This window comes from Nicotiana tabacum, chromosome 12 (genome assembly GCF_000715075.1).
Source record: "Nicotiana tabacum cultivar K326 chromosome 12, ASM71507v2, whole genome shotgun sequence".
NCBI lineage: Eukaryota > Viridiplantae > Streptophyta > Magnoliopsida > Solanales > Solanaceae > Nicotiana > Nicotiana tabacum.
In genome coordinates, this window is record NC_134091.1 from 106,750,776 (window position 1) to 106,768,313 (window position 17,538).

Consider the following 17,538-nt stretch of genomic DNA (forward strand, 5'->3'; position numbering starts at 1 on the left):
GAGACCCTCGCACAGTTCTTGAGCATGTCTGGTACTCAAGATCAGGCGGGGTAGATTCAACTTGAACCAGCCACATCTCAGGTTGGGCGAGGAGCCCAGACTCCCATGGCTTGTACCGTAGGGCAGCGGGTCTAAGTTGACTCGGTCCTAGAGGTTATACCAGTGCAGTCGGTTTTTCCAGTTTAGCCTGAGGCTAGGGCAACACCATCTGAGGATGAGCGTCTTAGACTTTAGATGTACAAAAAGTACCACCGTATTCTCTGCACTATGGGTATCGTGGAGACTAGCGAGGTTAGTTTTACTACAATCCAAATGTTGGGACCAACGTATCAGTGGTGGCAGGTTTATAAGGAGGGTAGCCCAGCTGATGCAGCTTCACTCATAGGGACTTAGTTTTCAGAGATGTTCTTGAGAGAGTTTGTTCCTCAGAGCCTTCAAGATGCATGGTGCCAGGGTACCATGATAGTGTTAGAGTATACTGTCTGATTCAGTGAGTTGTCCAGACATACTCCGGCATTGGTTTCTACAGTTAGAGAGTGAGTCTGTCGATTTATCGAGTGGCTCAACTATTGTAATAGATTTAGCATGGCTCGAGAGTTGGAGACAGATAGCCCATATCAGCAGGTGGTAGAGATCGCACGGAGATTGGAGGGTATGCGGGGCTGAGAGAGAGAGGACAGGGAGGCCAAGAGGCCTCGAGATTCTAGCGGATATAGTGGTGCCCGTGCCCCAGTTACAGCCCATCATGGTAGAGTCTTTGTGAGCCATCTAGTTCATTCAATACTTCCAGCTTCTAGTGGTACTCTGGCTACTTCCAGGTCTCAGGTTGCCCATTATGCACCGCCATTGTCTAGTACACCTCTTGTACGGGGTACTTTCAGCGATCAGTCTAGCCAACTAGGCGCAAGCCAGTTTCAGCAGCCACGTCCTCTGAGAGCTTGTTTCAAGTATGGTTATACTCGTCATTTGGTAAGTGACTGCCCCAGACTCAAGAGGGGTGCACCTCCACCGACTACTCAGGCTCCACATATTCCATAGGGTCCCAAAACTTCTCAGGCCATGGTTATTGCTCTAGTTGCCGCTCCACCTGCACAGCCAGCTAGGGGTGGAGGTCAGACGAGTAAAGGTCTCCCTAGAGGGGGAGGCCAGGCCAGTGTTATGCTTTTCCGGGTAGGAGTGAGGCGATTACATCAGACGCAATTATCACAGCTATTGTTCCGGTTTGTCATACAGATGCAACAGTCTTATTTGATCCAGGCTCCACTTACTCATATGTATCATCTTACTTTGGTCCATATTTGGGTATATCTCGTGATTATAGATCGTATAGATTGTATGTATCAGTCGTGTTTAGTTGTTATTGGTGGTTTTAAGACCAGAGTTGATATATTGTTGCTCAGTATGGTAGACTTTGATGTTATTTTGGGAATGGACTGGTTATCGCCCTATCATGCTATTCTTGATTGTCAAGCCAAAATGGTGACATTGGCTATGCCGGATTTACCGTGATTGGAATGGAAGGATACTTTGGATTACATTCCTAGTAAGGTTGTGTCCTTCCTTAAGGCATAACGGATGGTTGAGAAGGGGTGTGATGCATACCTAGCCTTCGTGAGAGATGTCAGTGTTTGTACTCCTACCGATGAGTCAGTTTCGGTAGTGAGAGACTATCCAAATATATTTCCAGCAGATCTTTCAGGCATGCCGCCCGATAGAGATATTGATTTTAGTATTGACTTGTTGCCGGGCACTCAGCCCATTTCTATTTCACCATATCTTATAGCCATAACGGAGTTGAAGAAATTATAGGAGCAGTTGCAAGAGTTGCTTGATAAGGGTTTCATCGGCGTAGTGTGTCATCTTGGGGTGCTCCGGTCTTGTTCGTGAAGAATAAGGATGGTTCTATGTGCATATGTATTGATTATCGGCAGTTGACCAAGATTAGAATGAAGAATAGGTGCCCATTGTCGTGCATTGATGACTTATTTGATCATCTATATTGTGCCAGATTGATCTCAAAGATTAATTTGTGGTCAGGTTATCATCAGCTGAAGATTCGGGATCCGGATATCTCGAAGAATGCCTTTAGGACTCTATATGGTCACTACGAGTTCCTTTTGATGTCATTTGGGCTGATTAACGCCGCAACATCATTCATGCACTTGATGAACTGTGTATTCCAGCCCTATATTGATTCATTCATCATTGTGTTTATTGACGACATATTGGTGCACTCCCGTAGCTGGGAGGATCATGAGCAACATTGAGGATTGTGTTTCAGACCTTGCGAGAAAAGAAGTTATATGCAAAATTCTCAAAGAGTGAATTCTTCTTGATTCAGTGGAGTTTTTGGGTAATGTAGTGTTGAGTGAGGAGATCAAGGTATATCCGAAGAAGATTGAAGCAGTATAGAGTTGTCCTAGACCGTCTTTAGCTACGGAGATCCAGAGTTTTCTTGGTTTGGTAGGGTATTACCGCCGTTTCATAAAGGTTTTCTCATCTATTATTGCACCAATGACCAGATTGACCTAGAAGGGTGCTCCATTCAGATGGACCGAGGAGTATAAGGAGAGCTCTCAAAATCTCAAGATTGTTTTGACTACAACCTAATGTTGGTATTGCCTACAAGTTCGGGGTCTTACACTATATACTGTGATGCGTCACGTGTTGGCCTTGGTGATGTGTTGATGTAAGACAATAGGGTAATTGCCTATGCGTCTCGACAATTGAAGGTCCATGAGATGAATTATCCGGTCCATGACTTGAAGTTGGCAGTTATTGTTCATGCCTTGAAGATTTGGCAGCACTATTTGTAGGGTGTCCCTTATGAGGTCTACACCGACCACCGGAGCCTACAACATTTGTTGAAGCAGAAAGATCTTAACTTACGGCAACGGTGATGGTTAGAGTTGCTTATGGACTACGATATCACAATTCTATATCATCCCGGGAAGGCCAATGTGGTGGCGGATGCCTTGAGTCGAAAGGCAAAAAGCTTGTGTAGTTTAGCATATCTACTGGCAGTAGAGAGGCCACTAGCATTCGATGTTCAGGACTTGGCCAACCAGTTTATTAGATTGGATGTTTCTTAGCCTAGTCGGGTTCTGGCTTGTGTGCCTTCTCGGTCTTCTTTATATGATCGCATTAGAAAGTATCAGTATGACGACCCCCATTTACTTGTCCTTAAGCATATGGTACAACACGATGATACCAAGAATATTTCTATCGGATATGACGGTGTATTGCGGATGTAGGGCAGATTAGTGTGCCGAATGTGGATGAGTTATGTGAGATGATTCTTTAGGCAGCCCATAGTTCGCGGTAATCCATTCATCTGGGTACTGCTAAGATTTATCAGGATTTGAGGCAGCACTATTGGTGGAGGAGAACGAAGAAAGACATAGTGGAGTATGTAGCTCGGTGCCTAAATTTTCAGTATGTGAATTATGAGCTCCAGAGGCCGGGAGGTTTGCTTCAGAGACTTAAGATCCCCGAGTGGAAATGGGAGCGGGTTACCATGGACTTCCTTGTTGGGCTCCCACAGACTCAGAAGAAATTTGACGTTGTATGGGTGATTGTGGATAGGTTAACCAAGTCGGGTCATTTCATTCCAGTGGTGACTACCTATTCTTCATAGCAGCTGGCTAAAATCTATATCTGTGAGATTGTCTGACTTCACGGCGTGCCGATATCCATCATCTCCGACCAGGGCATGCAGCTTACATCGCGCTTCTGGAGAGTTGTACAGCGCGAGTTAGGCACACGGGTTGAGTTTAGTACAACATTCCACCCCACAGACGGACGGACAGTCTGAGCGTACCATTCAGATATTAGAGTATATGCTTCATGCCTGTGTTGTGGATTTTGTGGGTTCTTGGGATCAATTATTGCCGCTTGCAAATTTGCCTACAACAACTACTAATAGAGTATTCAGATGGCTCCTTATGAGGCTATATATGAGAGGTTGTGTTGTTATCCAGTTGGTTGGTTTGAGCTGGAATAAGCTGAGCTATTAGACATGGATTTGGTTCGAGATGCCTTGGAGAAGGTCAAGTTGATCCAGTATCGGCTTCGTACAGTCCAATCTAGACAGAAGAGTTATCCGGATCGGAAGATTCGCGATGTTGCATTTATGGTTGGAGAGCGAGTTTTGCTCCGGGTTTCACCTATGAATGGTGTAATGAGGTTCGGGAAGAAGAGCAAATTGAGCCCTAGGTATATCAGACCTTTTGAGATCCTTGAGAGGATTGGTAAGGTGGCCTATTAAGCTTGCATTGCCTCCTAGTCTATCTGCAGTTCATCTGGTGTTTAATGTTTCCATGCTCTAAAGGTATCACGGCGATAAGTCTCATGTTTTAAATTTTAGCTCAGTCCAATTGGATAAGGATTTGTCTTATGTAGAGGAGTCGGTGGCCATCTTAGACAGACAGGTCCTAAAATTAAGGTCAAAGACCATTGCTTCAATAAAGGTTTAGTGGAGAGGTCAACCAGTCAAGGAGGCATCTTAGGATACCAAGCATGATATGTGTAGCCGTTATCCTCATCTTTCCATAGCTTCAGGTATGTCTTTATACTCATTTGAGGACAAACATTTGTTTTTAGAGGGGGAGGATGTAATGACTCGGCCATCCATTTTGAATATTTTAGTATCGTTCCCCTGTTTATTACCTCCTCTATGTTATATTGTGGTTATATGACTTGTCGGGGTGGTTGGTTATGGTTTTGGGTGAGTTTCGAAGTGAAATAGGACACTTAGTCCCAAAGTTGGAAGCTTAAATTGAAAGAGTTGATAGTAGCTTGATTTTTATGTAGACGACTCCGGAATGGGGTTTTGATGGTTCTGATTGCTTCATATGGTAATTTTGGACCTTAGGAGTGTGTTCGAATATTAATTTGGAGGTTCGTAGGTCATTTTGGCTTGAATTGGCTAAAGTTAGAAAGTTGAAGGTTTGGAAGATTGAGAAGTTTGACCGGGAGTTTGAGTTTATTGATATCGGGGTTGGATTCCGATTTTGGAAGTTGGGTTAGGTTCATCGCAGAAGCGGATTTGAGTGGGCTAGAGGAGGAACGTAGGTGCGGTCAATACTCTATAGAAGCGGGCTTGTAGAAGCGAGACATTGCCCGCAGAAGTATGACCGCAGAAGTGAGTTTATGTCCGCAGAAGCAGAGGGTGCTAGGCTTAAGTGAAAGTTGCACCTGCGATGAAATTTCGGGAGATTCGGTTGTAGGTCCACAGAAGCGAAATCGCTGGGCAAATCGAGGGTTTTATTTCATTATTCATCTTTTAGCTTAGAGAGCTCGGCTTTGGGCAATTTTGAGAGAGATTTACTGTAATGAATTGACTGGTTGTTTTTAGTGTACTAGCCTCGATACCCTATTTATTGACTCTTCTATGTTATATTGTAGTTACGTGACTCGCTGGGGTATTTGGTTTTGGTTTCGGGTGAGTTTCGGAGTGAAATGGGACACATAGTCCCTAAGTTGGAAGGTTAAGGTAGGAGTTGACCGTAGTTTGACTTGTGTGAAGATGATTACGGAATGGAGTTTTGATGGTTCCAATAGCTTCGTATGGTGATTTTGGTCTTAGGAGCGTGTCTGGATGTTGATTTGGAGGTCTGTAGGTCATTTCAGTGTAGTTTGGCGGAAGTTGGAAATTGAAGGAATTAGGGAAGTTTGACCGTGAGTTGACTTTATTGATATCAGGGCCGGATCCCAATTCTGGAAGTTGGAATAGGTTCGTAATGTCATTTATGACTTGTGTACAAAATTCGGTGTCCATCAGAGTTGTTTTGGTATGAATCAGTATTGGTTTCGGAATTCTAAAGTTCATAGTCGCTTAGGCTTGAATTTGGCTTGCGATTCGTTGAATTTAGGTTGTTTGATATGATTTGTGGCCTCAAGTAGGTCCGTTATGTATTTTGGAACTTGTTGGTATACTTGGATGGGGTCTCGGGTGTGATTCAGATAGAATTGGAAACAAGAATAGACTTGTGTGAATCTGCTGAAGCTGGGCTGGTTCTGATATCTTCACACCTGCGGAGGGATTGGCCGCAGGTGGGGACTTGCAAATGCAAGCCACTGGTCACAGAAGGGATTTTTCCTAGCTTAGATGAGATCGCAGGTGCGATCATGTGTCCGCAAAAGCATACTTGCGGATGAGGAGGCTACCTTCGCAGAAGCAGGATTTAGGGAAGCAGACTTGGGCGTGACCGCAAATGCGGTTGCTTGTCCGCAGAAGCGGGCTTGCAGATGCGCATTTTAACGGCAGAAGCGGAACTATGGGACTTAAGCTGGGACCGCACCTGCGATGGTTTTTCCGCAGGTGCGGCGTCGCAGATGCGACTAAGTAACCGCAGATGCCGATTCACTAGGCAAAAAAAAAAGAATTCGAGGGTTTGGTTCATATTTCATTTTGGGATTTTGGGAGCTCGGTTTGAGGAGAAATTTTGAGGAATTTTACAGAAATTATTGGGGTAAGAGTTCTTGACTTAATTTTGGTTAAATTATACCAATCTATAATTATTATTAGTATGTAATTAAGGATTTGAGTTAGAAAAATTGGGGAAAACGTGTAGGCTATGTTTTTGGATTTTGAAAGGAAACAAGATGTCCGATTTGGATAATTCTTGTATGCATTGACTCGATATCGAATGTGTGTTTGGATTTTATAATTTTGGTCGGGTTCCGAGACGCGAACCCGGGTTGACTTTTGGGATAATTTTTCAATTCTTGGCTAAGATCATAATTTCATTATTTAAATTAGATTCCTATAGTTATATTTATAGTATGAAATATGTTTTGGCTATATTCGAGCCGTTTGGGGTTGGAAATTTGAGGGAAAGGCCTTCTAGTTGATTGATTTAGCATGGTTTGATGTAAGTAACTTGTCTAACCTTGTGTGGGAAATATTTTCCTTAGGATTTGGTATTGTTGTGACAATTGTAATATGTGAAGGCCGTGTACGCAAGGTGACGAGTGCGTACACAGGCTAAATGTTGAGATTTCGATGCGGCGTCGCAAATGCGACTAAGTAACCGCAGATGCGGATTCACTAGGCAGGAAAAAAATAATTCGAGGGTTTGGTTCATATTTCATTTTGGGATTTTGGGAGCTCGGTTTGAGAAGAAATTTCGAGAAATTTTACAAAAATTGTTGGGGTAAGAGTTATTGACTTAATTTTGGTTAAATTATACCAATCTATAATTATTATTAGTATGTAATTAAGGATTTGAGTTAGAAAAATTGGGGAAAACGTGTAGGCTATGTTTTTGGATTTTGAAAGGAAACAAGATGTCCAATTTGGATAATTCTTGTATGCATTGACTCGATATCGAATGTGTGTTTGGATTTTATAATTTTGGTCGGGTTCCGAGACGCGAGCCCGGGTTGACTTTTGGGATGATTTTTCAATTCTTGGCTAAGATCATAATTTCATTATTTAAATTAGATTTCTATAGTTATATTTATAGTATGAAATATGTTTTGGCTATATTCGAGCCGTTTGGGAGTTGGAAAATTGAGGGAAAGGCCTTCTAGTTGATTGATTTAGCATGGTTTGATGTAAGTGACTTGTCTAACCTTGTGTGAGAAAAATTTTTCTTAGGATTTGGTATTGTTGTGACAATTGTAATATGTGAAGGCCGTGTACGCAAGGTGACGAGTGCGTACACAGGCTAAATGTTGAGATTTCGATTTTAGCTACATTGTTTTTTTTTCATGCTTTAATTAAGTTACTTTAGCATATTACAGCCGCCATGTTTAGTCTAATTTCATATGTCTACTTGTCTTATCTCTTATTTGCAACTTGAACTACATGTTTAGTTGAACTACTTGCTTTCTTAATTCTGTATTGATTATTTAACTATGGGATTCTTTAGTTAAAATTTGCTATCCTTGAAATATCTTGCTATTAATTTGGTGTTGAGTTGTAAAGGTTGTGGTTTCTATTAAGGCAAAGTGTAAGTTGTGAAATATCATTTTATTGAGTTGTTACATTTTGGCATTCGTGTTATTATTAAGAATAGAGTTGTTTTTGAGGAGGAGGAGCTCCGGCTCGAGAGGTACAAGAACTACCACCCTCCTACTTTCAGTGGCTTGGATTCCGAGGATGCCCAGGGTTAGCTTGAGGAGTGCCATCGTATCCTCCGTACTATGTGTATTGTGGAGTCTAGTGGAGTTGCTTTCACTATGTTCTAGATTAAGGGATAGGCTTATCAGTGGTGGCGAGCGTATGATTTGGGTAGTCCGGCTGAGGCAACTTCACTCACTTGGACTCAGTTCTTGGATATGTTCTTGAGGGAGTTTGGTCCCCAAAGTCTTAGAGATGCATGGCGCGCAAAGTTTGAGCAGTTGTGACAGGGTTCTATGACCGTGTCAGAGTATGCGGTCCAGTTCAGTGATTCTACTAGGCATGCACCAGCCTTGGTTGCTACTGTAAGAGAGAGAGAGTCCATCGATTTATCGAGGGGATCAACCCTGGTATCATATTTTGCATGGCCCGAGAGTTGGAGATGGACATCGCATACCAGAAGGTAGTGGGGATTGCTAGGAGATTGGAGGGCATGTGGACCCAGAAAAGAGAGAGAGAGGGAGGCCAAGAGGCCTCGGGATTCTGGAACATATAGTGGTACCCGTGCCCTAGTTGCAGCTCATCATGGTAGGGCTATGTGAATCGCCCTGTTCATTCAGCACTTTCAACCTCTAGTGGTATTCCGGCCACTCCTAGGCCTCAGACCCTCTATTATGCACCACCATTGTCTAGTGCACCTCCTGCACGAGGTGCTTTCAGCGGTCAGTCCAGTCGATCAGGACCGAGCCATCCACATCAGCCATATCCTCTGAGAGATTATTTTAAGTGTGGTGACACTCGTCATATGGTGAGGGATTGCCCCAGACTCAGGAGGGGTGCACCTCCACCGACTACTCAGGCTCCGCGTATTCCACCGAGTCCTCACGCTTCTCAGTCCATGGTCACCACACCAGTTGCCACTCCACCTGCACAACCAGCTAGATATGGAGGTCGAGCAGGTAGAGGTCGCCCTAGAGAGGGAGGCTAGGACAGATATTATGCTCTTCCTGCTAGGACGGAGGCAGTTGGCTCTGATCAATCATCACAGGTATTGTTCTAGTCTGTCATAGAGATGCATCAGTCTTATTTTATCCAGACTCCATTTATTCCTATGTGTCGTCTTATTTTGCTCTATATTTGGGTGTATCTCTAGATTCCTTGAGTTCTCCTGTCTATGTGTCCACACTTGTGGGAGATTCTATTGTTGGTTACCGTGTGTACAGGTCGTGTCTAGTTGTTCTTGGAGGTTTTGAGACCAGAGCCGATCTATTATTTCTCAGTATGGTAAATTTTGATATTATTTTGGGCATGGACTGGTTGTCGCCCTATCATGCTATTCTTGATTGTTACGCCAAGACCGTGATGCTGGCTATGCCAGGATTACCACGATTAGAGTGGAGATGTGCTTTAGATTATGTTCCTAGCAGGGTTATCTCATTTCTAAATGCCCGTCGTATGGTTGAGAAGGGGTGTAATGCTTATCTAGCTTTCATAACGGATGTTAGTATTAATACTCCTACCGTGGAGTCAGTTCCGGTAGTGAGGGATTATCCAGATGTATTTCCGGCAGATCTTCCGGCATGCCGCCCCAACATGGATGTCGATTTTGGAATTGATTTGTTATCAGGCACTCAACCCATTTCTATTCCACCCTATCGTATAGCCCCAACAAAGTTGAAAGAGTTAAAGAAGTAGTTGCAAGAGTTTCTTGATAAGGGCTTCATTCGGCCCAGTCTATCGCCTTTGGGTGCTCCAGTCTTATTTGTAAAGAAGAAGGTCGATTCTATGCGTATGTGTATTGATTATCGCTAGTTGAACAAGGTTATAATGAAGAATAGGTATACATTGTCGCGTATTGATGACCTATTTAATCAGCTATAGGGTGCCAGAATGTTCTCTAAGATTGACTTGCGCTCCGGCTATCATCCGTTGAAGATTCGGGAGCCAGATATCCCGAAGACTGACTTCAGGACTTGGTATGGTCATTACGAGTTCCTTGTGATGTCATTTGGGCTGAACAACGCCCCAGAAGCATTCATGCACTTGATGAACAATGTATTTCAGTAGGATGATCTACTAATTTCGTAGTAATTATATCCAGTGCAGCGACGTTGGAAAATGTCGGCATGTAATTTCCACAGGTAAGTTATCTCCTGCGAGCAGGTTAGCGGTCTTGTGGTGTTGAGGAAGCTTCTGCGAAGAATTCTACTGGCTACCCGGTAAGAGATTGAATATGTAAATGTGGCTAGTGGTTCGGAGTGTTCATTAAAGGTTAATGGAAGGATTTCGAGGAATTTGGCGGATTGATTGTGCTAGATCATATCAATGAAGGAAGAATCTTGATGGGTTCCAAGTTCAAGCAATAGTAGCTTCAAGCTAAGTGGGAGAGTCCCACCGCCTACAGTTGGATTGCATGGTGTGATGATCCAAAATGTCATCTTTAAATTTAATAAGTAATTATGGGTTGTAAGACCTCAAAAAGCACCATTTATCATTCATCAACTTGCGTGCACAGTCCGTACAATTTTTCGGAAAAGTTTTTATGTGAAAAATGGATTAAAATGTGAAATAGAGCTTTAAAACTCAACTAAGTTGACTTTAGTCAGCATTTTGAGCAAACAGACCCGGATCAGTGTTTTGACAATTCCGGTAGGTCCGTATCGTGATTTGGGACTTGGGCGTATGCCCAGAATCGAATTCCGAGGTCCCTAGCTTGAGATATGGAATTTTGATGAAAAATTAAAAGCTTGAAAGCTTAATGAGTTTTAAGAAATTACTGATGTTGGATTTATTGACCTCGGGTCCGTATTTTGGTTCCTGAGCCCGGTATAGGTCCACTATAATATTTATGACGTGTCTGCCGAATTTGGTGAGAACCGGAGTGGATTTGACGTGATTCGGACGTCCTGTTGTAAAATTATAAGTTTTAAAGTTTTCTTGAAAACTTCCTTTGATTTGGTGTCTGATTCGTAGTTCTAGGTGTTATTTTGGCGATTTGATCGTGCGAGCAAGTTCGTATGATGTTTTAGGACTTAGGTACATGTTTGGTTTGGAGCCCCGAGGGCTCGGGTTGATTAGTGTGGTTAACAGACCATTTTTGGACTTGGGACAAACTGCAGAAATCTGCTTCTGGTATCCTTCTTCGTGTTCGCGAGAGGTGGCTCGCATTCGCAAAGAAGAAACTGGAGGAGGTGAAATTTACTCTTCGTGTTTGCGAAGAGGGGGACGCGTTCGCGAAGGGAAGAGGGAAGTGTTCATCGCAAACGTGTGGAAGCGTTCGCGTTCGCATAGAAGGCGAGGCCTGGCCGGGCACCAAGCGTTAAAGCTTCGCGTTCGCGTAGGGTGTATCGCATTCGCGAAGGGTAAAAATCCCAGAAACAGAACTTAAGTTCTGGAAATGGGGTTTCGACCCATTTTCAATCCTTTCCCATGTTTGAGCTCGGGTAAGGCGATTTTTGGGCGATTTTTACGGGAAAATATTGGGGTAAGTGTTCCTTATCCTATATTGATTATATTTCATGATTTCATACTCATTTATATCATGAATCCGTGAATTTATGGAAGAAAAATCAGATTTTTAAAAAATCTTCCAAAAACGAAGATTTAAGATTTGAAGGTCCATTTGATATCGGAATTGGACAAATTTGGTATGGTTGAACACGTTTCGGAACGGGTGTTTGAATTTCGCAAGTTTGTCTGGGATTTGAGACGTGGGTTCCACTGTCGAATATTTTAATGAATTTCATATTTTTATCCGAAAAATTTGTAAATTCATATGGAATTAATTCCTATGATTCGTATTGAATATATCGAATTGTTTGTGAATAGATTTGAAGTTTTCGGAGGCAAATTTAAAAGGAAAAGTTGTGGTTGAATAATTGATTGAAATTTGCAAAGCGAGGTAAGTGTCGGGGTTAACCTTGACTTGAGGGAATAGAACCCTTAAATTATTTGTTATGTGAATTGCATGTAAACGGCGTATAGGCAAGGTGACGAGTGTCTATACGTCGTCAAATTAATTGTTTGTCTGCTTACTTGAAAAATCATAAATTATTTTTAATCATAAATTAATTATTATAATAATTTTTTCTCTCTTATTCTTTTCAAATATAAATTCTTGAATTCCTGCATTAATTTATACATGCTATTTGAATTATGTTCCTTAATTGTTATTTAACATTTAGCATAAAAAATATTAAACTGTCGATTTACTCCCGGATTTTCATAATAATTTGCTATTTATCATTGTTTGCTTCATAATTAAACCATAATTATTGTATGCTTGTTGTCTTGTAATTTTATATTAATTGTTACATTTATTGGAAAAATTTCTTCTATAAGAATTGGTAAATAAAAATGTTGGAGGAGCGGGTTGCACGCCGCAACTTGATTGATTATAATGAATATATTGGAGGATCGGGTTGCACGCCGCAATAGACTTATTAAAAGTCAATATTAGAGGATCGGGTTGCACGCCGCAACGGACTTATTAAAAGTCAATATTGGAGGATCGGATTAAACGCCGCAACAGACTTATTAAAAGTCAATATTGGAGGATCGGGTTGCACGCTGCAACAGACTTATTAAAAGTCAATATTGGAGGATCGGGTTGCACGCCGCAACAGACTTATTAAAAGTCAATATTGAAGGATCGGGTTGCACACCGCAACAGACTTGTTAAAAAGTTAATATTGGAGGATCGGGTTGCACGTCGCAACAGACTTGATTAAAATGAATATGTTGGAGGAGCGGGTTGTACGCCGCAACAGAACTGAATGTGGATATATTGTGAGAGCGGGTTGCACGCTGCAACAGAAATAATGGAAATGATAATTGGTTATGACTGCTGAGTTGCCTTCAATTATTATAAATGAATTACCTGATTTATTCCTATTATTGTTGTTGTTACTAATATTGCGTACAGGTTAATGTAAGTGAACCGCCTTAGCCTCGTCACTACTTCGTCGAGGTTAGGCTTAGCACTTACCAGTACATGGGGTCGGTTGTACTGATACTACACTCAGCACTTCTTGTGCAGATTTTGGAGTTGGTCCCAGCGGCGTATCATAGACTTGCTCGGATTTTAGCTATCAGAGGAGACTTGAGGTATAACTGCATGGCGTTCGCAGTTCTGAAGTCCCCGTCTATCTTACTTTAGCTGTGTGTTTATTTTCAGATAGCTTTATTTTATTCAGACCTTTATTTGTATTTATTCTAGAAGCTCGTGCACTTGTGACACCAATTCCTGGATGCTATTTAGACACCGTTATTATTATGGATTATTTCAAAATTGCTTCCGCATTTGCTTCCTAGTTATTAATAAATTTAAAAATTATTTTAAAAATAGATAATGTTATTCTAATGTTGACTTTCCTAGCAAGTGAAATGTTAGGCGCCATCACGGTCCGGAGGTGGGAATTTTGGGTCGTGACACATGGTCGTCTATTTGTAAGATTTATGGTTATCGGCATATTGATGGGTTATTATGACTAAGGAAAGAGAACATCAGTGGTAATTTTAGCAAGCAGTTTGAGGAATGTGTGATATAGCTGGCCTTATCGATTCATGCTCAGGCTTTGGGAAGACTCAGGATTTATGCTTCGTATAGAGGCGAGTTACAAGGAAGATGATTCGGCCAGGTGCTTCTTTGAGAGGGTTCTCATGTGCTAGCAGAGCCTTGGAGTTGATTATATTCTGGACCAAGTCAGAGTGGGTGACTCTCAATAACGGTCCTAGTGTATTCAAAAGTTAAGATGTGGTGCTTAAGGATTTTGAGTCCATAGTATTGTTGCATATCGAGCTTTTGCAGCGGATTATGATAAAGGAGCTTAGAGTGTTCTGTGTTATCTTTTGTCTATGGGGTATCATGAGAGGAAGAAGAGCATGTAACATTGGATTTATAGAAGAATCATCAGACATGGGTGTATCAGTTGAAGACGCGATTATGCGCACAAGGAGGGTATGAAATGGTTCGTGGGTTTTGAGACAATGTGGTCTTGTGAAATAGGACCACTCAGTGCTAGTGCGGATTGAGTTCGCCATGTTTTGAATGGAGCTATTATTTTTCCTAAGGCAAGTCCAGGGTAAAATTTGAAAGGGGTTGGATCGGTTAGCAATGGTTGAATCGGCATAATGATGGAAATGATCAGCTCCTTCAGTGTGTTGGGTTATTCATGTGATTTGTGACGGTACGTGCGAGGTTTGACGGTCGCCGTAACTGATCTTATTTAGAGGCTTTCGAGTATTATGGCCAGTTATGTACAGATGGATCCTAAAAGCGTTATGGTGGTTTAGACTACTACTTGAGGTTGGTATTTTCTGCGGATATGAAGATTCAGTCACATGTTGTGATGGTTCTCTTGGAATGAGTTAAGTAAAAGGTTTCGATGTGATGAAGTGTTTACCCTATTAGTAGTTCGAAAGTTAAGATGAAATTCTTGTACTCTTGTGCATTGGCATGATTAAGTGCAGTGATCGACATGGGATACGGATGTTGAGGATCAAGGTTGCGTTTTGGTATCGACAAGAATGTCAAGAGCTCGGATGAGCGGGAAAAGATTCAGATGGTTAGAGTAAGCTGGTATTGTCTTTAGCGTCACCTGAGATCGGTGTCCTGTGCAAGAGGCTTTGAGTAGTGATTTCGGATTTTTGATTTGCTTTACAGCATTTGTGCGGTCGGTGGTATGGATGTGCAAACTTGTTATCTGGTGCGGAAGGGTGTGGGAGCACGTCCCACGGGAAGATTGTACAAGTATGACATGTAGTCACTTGATTGATCAAAGATTGGAACCAAGTATGGAGATTGCGGTACTATTGTTCATGTGAGAATTTATGCCTTGAGGGCGCTCGGTTCATTTGGTTATAGACCGTGGAGATTTGTTCCGGATATGATGGTTGTTCTTGTGTGTTATGGGAAAAAGGGTTATTATGATCCATTGAAAGGTTATTAGACTAGTACGGTGCGATCCGAATCGGCTTGAGGTCCGTGGGTGGATCTAGATATGAATGTGGGCTCTAAGTCGGGCCAGAGGTGTTCATTTCAGCATAGCGCTCCTTGTGGAGGAATATTCGAACGCTGGATGTTAATTCGTAGCCGGCTATTTCATGTAATACTATATTGTGCCGTGTGAGTTGTGAAACAGCTTGATTATTTCATATGTGTTGAGGTTCCGCGTAGCGATAGGGTTATGTGAGCAGGATAACTCTCGAGAGTTAGATCATATATCGCACCTTAGTTGTTCTTGAGTTTTGTAGCGTATGTCGGTGCTATATGTCTCCCCGGGGATGGTATTATGCACTTGGCGTGTTTGTGGCCGATACTCGGGTATTTCGCAGGTATAAGAATTTTAGCTCAGTAACTAATTCCTTACAGGTTATTATGTGTGAATCAGGTGGCATGATGCCACGGACATGTTGTTTGGATCGGGTTGCACGCCACAACAGTGTGATGTTGAGTACAGCTCCCTATATCTATTCTTGTGTGTTTTGTTTCTCATTTTCTGAGGAAGGTTCATAACGCCTTTTTGGTTGTTTAATTATTTACGTGGGTTGAGTAGTTCTTTCCATAGTTCATTTTCCTTATGTATCACATTCAAGTTTGTAGCTTATTGGCACATTGTGGCATCATATGTGACTTTTGGCAATGCATGAAGTGGTTTATTGCTTGGGCAGCTTATACTAGGTGAGACGAGATTTTTGGATCTGGGATCAATGCGATGGAATTATATGAAGTATATTAAAGAGCAAATACCATTATTCGGTTCATAATGGGGTGATGATTCTAGTCAAGACGAGAGATTCAATGATTTGTTGACTCGGCAGTTGGTTATGAATTTCTACACGTCTCTTCCGTCGTGGCGGTATTGCAAGAGTTAGAACCGCACTTATATATGTCATGAGATGCATGGTGAGCATCAGATTCGAGGAATGTCGACTATTATGATCAGAGAATGTTATTATGGTCATGTGAATGTTGCGGTGCATGGTGTGAATTCAACAAAGGTATGCAGTCATGTTCTGGTACATCATATAGAGATTGATACGGTGTTCGTATGATAGAAGCAGGCCTGGCAGAGAATTCCGTATGTTGGAATTGATCTCTAAGGCCCATTTGGCTAAGTAAAATGGAAATATCTTCAGATTAGCTCGAGCTAATGTGCCCAACTGAGTTCTGATAGCACGGGTAGGTGCACGAGGTGTTAAGCAGTGATTTCAGACAACTCCAGAGCAGTTCTTAGCACGTTTGAGGACGAACGTATGTTTAAGTGGGAGAGAATATAATGACCCGACCGGTCGTTATGAGCTCTAGCGCATCGTTTCGCGGTTTGAGGCCATGAGCAGCTTCACTTCAGGTATTATGACTTGTACGCGTGGTTGGGATTGAATTTCGGGAAGTTCGGAGTTGAATTGGAAAGAAAATTCTAATTTCGAAAGTTTTAAGCTGGAAAAATTGACTAAGATTGGATTTTTTAGTAAACAGCCTCGGAATCAGGATTTGAAGGTTCCAGCAGGTTCGTATGATGATTTCTGACGTAAGCGTATGTTCGGATCGGGTTTTGAATACCCCGGGAGCGTTTCGGCACCTATTGTGGAAGTTAGCATTTTGGAAGAATTCCATAAATTTGGATTAAAGTGCATTTCAATGTTATCGATGTCCGTTTGGAATTCCTAGTCCGAGAATAGCTCTGTATGGCGATTCCGGTATTGGGAGCGCGTCCGGAAGTGGATTTGGAGGTTCGTAGGTTTTTTTGGAGTCGTTTGGCAAAAGTTAGAAATTTGAAGGTTTTTGAGAAGTTTGACCGGAAGTGGACTTTTTGATATCGAGGTCAGAATTCGATTCCGGAAGTTGGAATAGGTTCATAATGTCAAAAATGACATGTGTGAGGTCAATCGGACGTAATATGATAGGTTTCGGCATCGAATGTAGAAGTTTGCAATTCTAAAGTTCATTAAGCTTGGAATGGGGTATGATTCATGAATTTGACGATGTTTGATGTGACGTGAAGGCTCGACTAAGTTTGTGACGTGTTTTGGTACGTGTTGGTATTATTGATTAAGGTCCCTAGGGCCCCGGGTGGATTCTGGGTCGTTAACGGATCGAATTTAGAATTTGAAGAAGAGTTCAGGCAGCTGATATCTGGTGTACCCGCACCTGCAAGATTTTGCCCGTAGGTGCAGAGGGTACAGAAGCGACATTATAGTCGCAGAAGCGGGGCAGGCAATCCAGGTGAAGGATCGCAGGTGTGGATCTTTTGGCCGCATCTGCACAAGCGCAGAAGCAGATAGTACCTCGCAGAAGCAGAAGCAGGCGCAGAAGCGGAAGCATGCGCAGAAGTGAAAGGTTTCTCATACCTGCGAAGTCGCATGTGCGGCTACTTGACTGCAGGTGCGAAGGACGGGGCTGGGCAGTGTGTTCTTTAAAACGAGGGCTTGGCTCATTTTCACCTCATTTCCTCCATGAGAGCCGGTCT